Source organism: Convolutriloba macropyga, chromosome 8, assembly GCF_964194025.1.
Source record: "Convolutriloba macropyga chromosome 8, txConMacr16.3, whole genome shotgun sequence".
NCBI classification, from domain to species: Eukaryota; Metazoa; Xenacoelomorpha; order Acoela; family Convolutidae; genus Convolutriloba; species Convolutriloba macropyga.
In genome coordinates, this window is record NC_134475.1 from 21,504,640 (window position 1) to 21,516,659 (window position 12,020).

The following is a 12,020-nucleotide window of genomic DNA, read 5'->3' on the forward strand; positions in this document are numbered from 1 at the left end:
ACTTTCCACTAGTTTGAACTTGACAAATTGATTCATTCACTAATCACCCGGCTGCTTTTAAAATGATCTCCAATCATCAGATAAAGGAGCAAAAACTACACAATTGTATCATTCTCAGTTCAACCTAACCAACCGCTAAGCCCAAATGACAACTAATAACGCTTATAAGGTGCTACTATGGTCATAAAGCATTAAGTTTAAGTTTGTAATACAATACACTAGGTAACACCACTATTAACTTAGCTGAGAGATGAAAGCGCGGTGTAAAGCTCAAATTGTTTCTTTTGAAGCTGTTTAGGATCAAAAAGTTTAATTAACTTTTGTGAAGTGCAGTTACACTGACTAACATCTGACGAATTTCTGAACTTCTGATCATCAAGCTTGTAGTAGTTGTCATTTCAGTATTCGTTACTCAAATTGCTATCCGACTAATTTAGAAGTTCATTTTTGCAGTCGTCATTGTGAAATCCGATCGGAAGCTCTCAATAGATACCAATCAAAATGATAAATCAAAGATCAAACTGTCAACAGTTAATAAAACAGTTTGAGAAAATTGTGAAGAATTGTGAAATATTCAGAGTTCATATCGGACTAGTTTAATGTATTGCCTAATTTGGGCAAAAACTTAAAGCTTTAGCAACCAGAGACTGAAAAACGATCTGACAAATACGTTGAAAAAATGATCTTGCAATTATGCTGAAGCAAAGTTTTAACAGTCGTATTAGTGTTCAGACTGATTAAGGTAAAAAAAAACTCGATTGCTCAAATTCTTTCAAGCTTTGTTTTGGCTTGAAGCAGTGTCCTACTGAAGAAAAGGGATCAAATACGACGTAAAATGCACGGTGTTTTTGGCTTTCCACGCAAGAAGTTGTCGGTATGTTTGGCTTCAAATGTATGATACCGTCGGTATGTTGGGTCTGTAACATAAGATAGTTCTCGGTATATTCGTTTTCGTGGATCCGGTATACTCCCTTTTGAAACGTAAGAAATCTTCAGACACCTTGGTCTCTTAGTAATAGGGTCATGAGAAAGCCGCTACATAAGTCCCGTTCATATGATTTCCTCTGGTTTGAGACCGAACACAACGATGTTTCCGTAGGCTTAAAACCGAACATACAGAATCTAAGAAACCGAACATACCACTGATTTCTTACGTTTTAAAATCAACGAAACCGACCATTTATTACCTTTCAAAATCGAACTTACAGGCGATACCGATGACAAACGTAAGGGTTTTTGTTGTTTTTGTCTAAAAGATACCAAAAATTGTCCTTCGTTTATGAACTACTATTATAATTCCTTGACTAGAGTTTTCTTAGGCATCTCTCTGAGTTGATTTTCCACATAGGAACCTCTATGTTTCAATAAAAAAACAAACTCCTGACTTAAAATATATATGAAAACGGATACGCCCCGCCTACAAATATACCTAATAGGATTATTGACCTATTAATATTCCATCAACTTGTAAAACATAACCAACTAGCGTCAGCCGAATTGTTCTCAAACGACCGGCAAGCGGCTGCCTTTGGTTGTAGCCAGCTGGGGCTAAAGAATGCTAACATTGAAAGGGGACTGAGTCGAGTGAGGGTTCAAGCTTTGAGGGGGGGGGGCTTGGTAGAGATAGGCAATGGGGGTCGGGGAGGATTGGCAGAGCTGGATGAAGGGGTTCAATTTGCCAGTTGGAGGAGGATGAATGGGAGGAATATTGGGGTCAGTGGAAGGAGGAGTTTGCGGGGGGTAGTAAACTTTTAAGGTTGCCATTCTCCACCCTTCACAAAATTGTAGGTCTCTAATAGAGCTACTCGACCACTTAATGTCATCCAAGCGCTAATTGTCAATCCAATTTTTTAGGACGAAATGTCAAACGGGCCAGACAAAAAATCGGTCAAGCAAAATTTGCATTAAAAAAGTCCAAAAGACTAATATAATTTCTACAAACTTCATTTGAGAACGTCTAATAATTAGTTTTACCTGCTTACTTTGATAAGAAACAACTTTGATAAGAAAGTTGATTAAAATCATTGAAAAAGAAATTAAATGGAATTAAAGAGTGAACTGCATTTGATCCGTGAGAGGAATCACCGATAATCAAACTGATTCATACCATAAATTTTTACGATCAGACCGACCCTTCTAGACGGCCATAATCTATTATCACCTAGTTGCAGGTGTCCTTTGATAACCAGACGCATCCACACAATCATCCACAATGGGGGTAGGCTTGTGAGGGCTGGACAATGGGGGTTCAAATTTCCAGCTGGAGGAGGACGGATGGGAGGAATGTTGGGGACAGCGGGGGGGGGGGGGTAGTTAGTGGGTTGGGGGGGTAAATTTTTTAATATTGCCCTTCAAAATCCTTCACATTGCAAAATTTTTCTTTAAAAACAGTTTCAGTCAGTCGCATACTCAGAGACCAGTTCGGTTCGAAGTAAATATCCAAGAGAGCTTCTTGACCACTTGATGTCCTCCAAGCGCTACTTGTATGTGTTTACCCCGTTTACGCAGACAAAAAGTCAAACGGGTCAGACAAAAAATCAGTCATGCAAAAAATGAATTAAAAAGGAAGACCACAGCACTAGTATAATTGCTACAAATTTAGTTTGAGAGCATTAATATTTGGTTCCACTTGATTATTTCGAGAAGATACAAATTGGATTAAAACATTTGAAAAAGAAAACAAATGGATTTGAAGAGGAATTTTCCGTGAGAGGAGTCTTCAATAATCGATTAATTCCATAAGTTGTTACGATCAGACCGATCAAATATGCTGCGATAATTTTAAAAGGCAAACAAATGAAATCATGATAAGACAAGGAGATAAAAATATCCAAGTTGTCAAAAAATTTGAAATTTTGGATTGATTGGTCGCAAACAAACTGCTTGTTGTTTAAAATTTGTTTATAAGGGAAAATTTTTGCAAAATTTTTTTTTCAATTTTCGAAAAAAAAATTGCTAAAAATTGTTATTAAGAGCCGATTGCCATCGGGCAAGTTGCTCTCAATAGGGATATCAGCATTACATTGGCTGGGGTCTGGGGTCAACAGATGGTTGGAAGTTAAGGGGGGTGGATGCAAAGAGAAGTCTTCACACATGAAATAGCATGCATGGAGACCGGTAAGGCGTAACAGGCTCAAACAAATGCTTTCCCGACTGTACTTGTTTTTCATGCTCTTGAGGAAGAGAAGTTAAAAGAGTCAGACGAAAACTCGGTTGAGTAAATTTTAGCATAAGAAAAATTGAACAGAAAGAAAGAAGCAAAAAAGCTTACGTAAAAGTTCCATTCGACGCTGATTCGTTTTCTTAACGAAATTGAGCAAACTCTTAATGGATAATATTAATGCGAACTTTAGTGTTGCTAGAATTGTTCCTCCGTTTGCCCAGTATAGAATTTGAGAGGACCATAATTTTTTTAGAACCGAGCGGCCAGTACATCAATGGTCTTTTGAATAAGAATAAGTCTTTCAGAAAGAACTCTTAGAACAAAATAATTTAAAGCGTTAATAGTTGCAATCAATCCAAAATGATGCGTTTTTTAAAATATTAAAAACAAAAAACGACACAAATTTCTCTCAAACGACAGGCGACGCAATTTAATTGAACGGTAGCTGTAGCATAGATAAATGTTTATTGGAGAAAAAAATCCAGACTAATGTTTATTGGAGAAAAAATCCAGACTAAGGAGGTGAAGCGATATCAAAAGGATATTATTTCTAGACGAAATTGCACTGCAATATTTTGAATTTAAAGACGGCATGCATACAAGCTTACAATAATTGCTTCAAACTTCCTTCGAAAGAACCTAATCAAAGCAAATTTCTTTTAGTTTTGGATGAAATATAAAAGAAGAGTTTAGAAGACTTATCTTCTTAAAGTTTGATATCCCTCTTATGTTTTAACTTAAACAACTACTGATGTTTATCTTAGTTTGACAAGCAATTCGTACCTATGGAAATTACAACTTTACAACTTTACAATAGCGTGTTTTGCTTCAAAGAAATGGAAGGTTTAGTTTTTACAAATATTTCTTCACCTCTTAGAAAGATTAAGAAGAGCTGTCTTTGTGTCTGCCTATTTGAAAAATTTTGTGAAACCACTTTTATAGAAATAGCAATTATTATCTGGATACAGAAACGAAAAGCAAAAATTTCAACCTTCGCTTAAAATGTTGCCTGAAGCCATTTGTTTTCAGTTTAGGAAATTAAACAATATATATTCAAGTACTGACTAAAAAGATTTTTGGCGAGCTCATCATCACCGAATAAAAAGTTTAATCAAAGAAACCTTTTTCACTTTTTGTTGTTTTTTCAAGCAATATAATTATACAATAAAAAATTTTTCTTTTTCAATTTTCAATTGAATATTGTTTTTGTAAAATCATGTCGCTTGAAAAAACAACAAGAAATAAAAAAACGTTTTTTGATATAAGATGTTATTCAATGACGATGAGCTCGAATAAATATTTTTAATTTTTAGAAAATATATTTTTTAATTTCTTGAACTCAAAACAAATGAGTTTCAGGCAAAACTTTAAGCGAAATATTTACCTTTACATTTTCAAGCACTTTTTATATCATCAGGGTAAAATTCAAATTGCCGAAATAGATCTACTAAAATTTCAAACATTGGAGTTCGTTTGAGGTGGATAGAACGGATAGAACATTAGCGTGGTTCCCAGAATACCGTCAATCAATTGGAAGACCAGAACTTAAAACCTCAAACACTTTTGTTACATCGATTTTTTGCATTATTTTTTATGTCATATAGATTTCTAACAATTTGTATTGAGAATTTTTTTAAAAAAATTTTTAATTGAATTCAGATATGTAAACGGTACATTATCAACAGATGTCTCTGGGAGAGAATGGGGTAAGTGGTATTTAAAAAAAATGATCGCAAAAATGGATAAAACAATTGTAGCAGTCATTAAATCATTAAATCAGTCTTTTGACTGCGCCGACCACCTTATGGGCCATGCTGCAGGCAATTTTTCCCCTTGTAGGCTTTATGCCTATGCGCAAAGCTGTCTAATTACATTGAAGGTGTGTGTCACAATCAAAAACCTTCTGTGACAAAAATCTTTAGAAAAACAGTTTCGATGCTCAAACTAATAATGAACTATTTTGAATTTCCAATTGTTGAATGCCCATTAATCTCACCTTTTAGTCTCAGTAATAATTTAAGAGATCTCAAAAAGTCCTTTTCGCTTCAATAGAAAATGAAGATTTAGCAATAACCTTGTGATACGGTCATATCATAGTTCAAATATGCACTAACTTATTAGTTGTTCTTATGTCATTTAAGCTTAAGTTTTTTCCTCCTAGTCATTCACTTAGGTAGAGTTTTACCTCCGACTGTAAACTCAAGTATTAGTATTCAGATGTGTTCACACTTCCCATTTTATTATTAATATAAACTTTCATTCTTTTGTCAGTTAATCTTGAATTCAGTTGCTTGTCAATCTCTCTTGTTTTGAGGCAAGAAGAGCCTACTAAGGAACCGAGTCAGTATTCCACATTGTCAGAATAGACTTACACTCGTAACACTATTGTCTAGTAAAAATAAGAACTGTAATTGCAAGCTTCATGAATTATAGTGAATTCGCACCATGAACCCAACCTCTCCAAAATAGACAAGCAATCGTTATCCATTTGCAAACTTTTACGGTTAGAGGTATCACATAGCACAGTCAGCACCTAAAGAACGAGCACTTCTGGGTATAGAACCCCTTTGGGAGCGGCCAACACTTGAACCGCCTTTGAGATGGGAACGTTGGAGAATAAATCTCAAGTTGGCAACCCTCGCTAAAGAGGGCTTTTCAATCGATATCCTAAAAGAGGCACCACCAGACAAGATCACTTTTCCCCCTGAACCTATCTACGAGGAAGATGTGGACAATAGCATGGCACAAAGTGAGAGAGATCTTAGCATTCGGAACGAACAAATTAAAAATGCATGGCTCAACAGATATCAGAAGATTGTGGCCGCGGGAGTATTGTGCGGCGATAGACCATGGAAGTTCTGCGATACCAAAGCTGCCTCATTTAAATACCTCAGTCTTGGCACGGAAGACCGTCGGATATTCGGTTCTCAAGAACCAACGACACATTGACCAAATTTCGACGAAAGACCTTTGGGATAATTTGAATAACGTTTTCACTAAGCAGAGAAAAATAAAACTCGACCGTTATACTTTCCTAACAAGGAAACAACAACTCAAAGGAGAACTGGTAGAAAAATTCTATGGATGCAAACGAGAACTATCACTGAACTGTGATCTCGGTAGCCAGGAGGAATCTATAATCCGTGATGTATTCGTTGCAAATGTGCAAGAGGGAGAAAGACACAGAGAACTAATAAAAGAAACGAGGTCGGCATTCAAAACCAGTTGAAGATATCGGAAACAGCTGCATACACAGTATCAACTCAGGCAGCTAACACGACAATCAATAAAATTCAAACATCTTAGAACAGACCCAGATCAACATCGAATAACTTTGTGAAGCCAACAACTTGCCCGAATTGTGGTTACGGCTGCTCGACTATTCACCGTCAGAACTGTCCTGCTTGGGGAAAAAACTGTTAAAGCTGTGGAACAGATAATCATTTTGCAAAAGTATGCCGAAAGAGGAAGGTTCCATTGAAGCCAAAACAAAGGTTCAACAATGTCGATGAAAACTCTTCTGAAGCTGCAAACATTGGTACCTCTGCCACTCAGGGAAACAAATGAAACAGATTGAAACAATGATGCAAAGACACAGTATCTATGATGTTAACTATGATAGTTTCAATATCAGAAAAGTAGAGCCGGTTAACATGCTTATTGGCTTCGGAAAAACTGAGACAAAAGTCTTAGTGGATTCGGGGAGCATGTCAACTTTACAGTCGTTGAAGTTGGTCATAGACCGATAACTGCGCAAAGTCTTTTTCCCCAGCTTGGACATACTCTGACTCAAACTAAACAAGTATTGAACGTCGATCAAATCGATGTTTTATCAAGAAACAAATAGCTCTTGACTTTCCTGGCTTAGTGTCCAGAATCGGTAAATCATTTAGCACACAGTAAAATCTACTTTTCATAAACTTTTCACACCAACTCATCAAAAAGATGACAAGTCCCTATAAATCTTCAACCCTTAGTAAATACTAAACAAAAAAATATTAGATGAGAAACACATAATAAAACTGAAAAGTTGTTCAGATAAATGCCCAACGTAATCGACAAGATACAAGAAAATTGAAACACAAATGCCTCACATGAAACAGCTTATTTCTCAACATTGGATTTCAAGTACGCAAGCAATCTTCAAAAATTAGACCCAGAAGCCTCCCTCCACTGCAATATCAATATAGTTAGCGGTAAGGCACTGGTATATATTTTGTTTCACTACTGGATTTTAAGGGTTAACCGACATGCCGGCAGCATTCCAATAAGTATTGGCTAACACTTTAGTTCTATTAGATATTACCCATTGCTTTTCTGACGATTTTATAGTTGTTAGTCGTGGTTCAAAAGAAGGCCAATTAAGGTTAGTCTACAATTGTCTTAAAAAAATTAGATGACGTTAATTTGAGAATAAACCTACCCAAATGTCCTTTTGCTAAAGCAGAAATGAAATAGTTGAAATATAAATTTACTCAAACCAGAATCGCACTAGTTGAGACTAAAACATCGACTATCCTAAATTTAACAGAACTTCAAAATTTAAAACAATTACAGTCATTACAAGGTTCTGTTGACTATCTAGGAAAATTCATACCTAACCATTCTCAATTATGTCATCCACTTCGACCTTTACTTTAAAAGAACACTAAATTCATCTGGAATACTGAACTTGAAACTCTTTTCCAACACATTAGAGAAAAATAGCAAAAACTACTGAAAATTCACACTATAATCAATACTTGGAAACCCGAAACAAATGCGATGCTTCTAGAGCTGAATTAGGGGTTGCATTAGAACAGCGTTCACCAACATGTTGGCATACAGTCGCAGCCAAGTCTTATGTCCTTAACTCAGATGAAGAACGCTATAGTGTCAATGAATTAAAATTATTAGGAGTAGTGTGGTCTGTTGAATACTTTAAAATTATCTCTTTGGAAAACAATTCACTATTATTACTGATCATCGGATCATCGCGAATTATTATCAATTATGAAGGAACACAGATCTAACAAATCTTACAATAGTCGTCTGACAATTGTGTAGACCGCTTATTACTTTTTGATTTTAATATTGAACATATACCAAGCGCGGAAATGGGGCTGGTAGATTACATTTCTCGCCAAACAAATCAAAAGCAATGTTACAAATAAATTTAGTAAGGAATTTGCGTTTGCATCAATTGCCTGCATTTGTGACGCGGTTGATGCAATTTATATAAACTCCACGGCACAAAACTGTTAATCACAGCATTTTTACAGTGTAAATCACACATATTCCACACATGCTTCAATTGCCCAGCAAACAAACTCTTCCGATTTGCTTTTTTGCCTTAAATCTACGCACAAATCAGTTGCTTCTCTTTCACACTGTAAACGCAGCACTTTTCTACACTAAATATAGTTCTACAATGAGTGCATCTAGGAGTTCTCCGAAAACTCCACCAGCACCTACAACTGGCCGAATCACTTTTCAATCTACTCCCAAGTCGGGGTTAAACTCCACCCGCTTGTCGAATGAGGAACCTGCATCCCCCAAACTGAAATTTTCGAAGGAAAAAGTCTTCGAAAACAACTTAACGCAGCTATTTACGAAAAGATTTCTTGCGATATTGACGAGTAAGGATGCAGTTCTCAATGAGGTGAGGGATTGCATTCTCCAAGGGGACGAACAACGATGGAAAGGCGTAAATCCCTACCTCAATCCTACTAGAGAGATCTGCATGTTCGCTCCGGATGTGTCTGCGTTGATGAAGAGTGGCCATCCCAAATTCGCTTCAAGACGCAGTGATTGAATTCTTGCATCTCACACATCCAGCAAGTTGGGGTATGATCACCCTAGGACAGTATGCATTCGGGTTTTATATGCATCAAGAAGTTCTCGATAAGGCTGCGAGGTGCAAACCATGCACTGAGATTGGTATAAACCTTATACCCTGAATCCCAGCGTCGAAATGGAAGCCTTTGGCAATTTGCTTCGAACCAGATGAAGAAATTCAAATAGACTTTTGTGGAACAATTACAAATGAAAAAGACCAAGATATACATTTTGTTGCATGTATTGACCGTTTCTCTAGTATTCAACAGTAGAAGTGTTTGATAAAGCTAACGAACCTAATGTAATTAAGTTTCTAGACCATAACATACAAACACATGGTGATCCTCGAAATATTATACTAGATCAAGCACGCTGTCTCATGGGGTATAAAGTTAAAAATTTCTACAAAAAACATAATATTAACATTATTACAGCGCCTGCTAATGATCACAGAGCGATTGGATTAGTAGAGCGTTTGATACAAACAATTAAAAGACGACTAAGCTGCATGAAATTAGCTAATAAGAATAATACATTCTCAATTAAAGAATCAATAATGTCAATAGTGTTTCAATTACCTATATGCAAACAAAAGACTACAAATGTAACACCTTTCCAAGCACTCTTTGGAAGAAAACCAAAGACACCACTCAATATTTTGTGTGAAGTTTTTCTCAATCACTATTTAGACGCATACACAGTCCAAGTGGAAGACTACCTTGATGATAACGGACGGGTAACAGGGGAACGGAGCGACATTCTTGTCGAGGAGGCAATGACGAAAGCTCAGGTGATCCCCGAAGATAGATCCCCGGGGAGAACAACAAAGCGGTATCCCGTTTCATTCTCCATCCAAAGTTGTCCAACCTGATACCTCGAAGCGAACGGTCACTAGAACTAATTTTGGCCAAAAAAAGTGTCAAAATCATCAGAGCGGGATTTGCGACGCCTTTGGGACACATTAGCGCCTAGAAGTACAGTCGTACGTACAACACCAACAACAACAGTGATCAAAGAACCTGGTTTTCCTAAAGTGAAGGTCAGCAATAGTGACATTGCCAAAATCGGCACAAAAGCTGAAAGAAACACCAAATAAGGCAGTATGCTCTAAGGCGCCCACTCCCCTATGAGAAAACTACTGAGGAGAAAATTGCTCTGCACCCGAAGGAACTAAGAAAAAAGTATAGAGGATATATTAAAATCAGGCATCGCCAGGTGGATAATACATCATGAGTTTCGTCCGCGAATAGCTACATTTCAAAAACTTTGTCATCTCGAAAACCAATAAAGACTCAAGTTTCCACAAAATCGAAAATCGTCTGCCTCACCAAACACGTCGGTAGCTTCGTATACAGCAATTCCGACAACTTCAAAGACGAAAAGGAATTGCAGAGCTCCAGACTACTAAAGATCCGAGAGTTCAGTATGCTCCGTTAGCAATCAAGAATCCTTTTCCGCTCCCAAACTTCCCAAACCAAATAATCCTGTCATTGAGACAGTTATACAGGAAGAAGCAATGCCACCACCATTAGTCGAAACTTCCTTCCAAATACCAATTGTGAGCCCACCAGACCCTCGTGTACGACACATCGAGAATACGCCTTCTGAAGAATACGATTACGCTGACTAGGAACGAGATGTTTGCATGTGTGTAATCAATGCGGAGAATCAAATTTAAAAACAATTTTAACTCTTCAATTTAAATTAAACATTTCATTTTCATTTCAAGAATTTCAAATTATCTGTTGACGCCTTAATTTTCTTTTGAAAGTGTTACTTTGTGGTCGTGAATAGATTATTTAATGGAAATATTTTACCTTCATGTAATTAAATTTTTTGTTAATTTTAAAAGAATTACATTCGCGCTGCATTTGCTCTTTATTTTTAGCTGTTTGTTTAAAATGGTCTGTGATGGTGACTGTTCGCATGTTCATTAATTTAATTTGAAAATCCATAGCATATCCATGTCTCATGTTGTTGTTGAAAGTTTGAACGTTACTGTTGCCAGTACAAAAATACTTATACTAACCAGTCAATATGTTATTTATATTTAAAAAATTGGTCACTTGCATTTTCAAATTTTTTTTGTCAAAGTCACTGATATGTGATACGGTTATATCATAGTTCAAATGTGCACTAAAACTTTGGTTGTTTTTTACGTCATTAAAGTTTAAGTTTTTTCCTCCTAGTCCTATTTATTCCTCTTAAAACACTTAGGTAAAGTTTTACCTCCGACTAAATACTCAAGTATTCAGAAGTGTTCACACTTCCCACATTATTATTTATATAAACTTTCATTCTTTTGTCAGTTAATCTCGAATTCAGTTGCTTGTCAATCTCTCTTGTTTTAAAGCAAGAGGAGCCTACTAAGGAATCGAGTCAGTAATCCACATCGTCATAATAGAGTTACGCTAGGAACACTATTGTTTAGTAAAAATAAGAACTGTAATTGCAAGCTACACGGATTACAGCGGATTCGCACAATGAATCCAACCTCTCCAAAATAGACAAGCATTCGTTGTTCAATGGCATACCTCTACAGTCAGAGGTATCGCAAACCTCATCACCTTTTTCTTCCTAATTTGTTCTTTTTGTTCTATTGAACGATGACTTTTTACTATATTCCTAGTTTCTTCCACACAAAACTCTTACTCGGAAAAATCTTTAGAAAATTCAACCAAAAAACACCTGTAGCTTAATGTAAGGCCATCCTAACTTCGTTAATTTAAATTTACTTTATGTTTATTTAATCTGTTTTTCTGATTTGCAATTAACACTTCCTGTCAAAACATTTATTGAGACTTAGTCGTTATGTTTTATCTCATTTTGCATGACAATTGCGCAATAACTGCTATCACGATTCAATGACAGTATTGGTACAAGCATTATTTGAGATAATCTCCTACGGGTTAGCATCTGTCGGTTCATTTACATTTTTTTTGCCAATTTTGCAGGTTTTTTACCAAAAAATTAATAGGTATATTAGCATGATTGTTTTTAGGAAATCTATCCTGAAGATTTATTTGAACGCCGCAATATA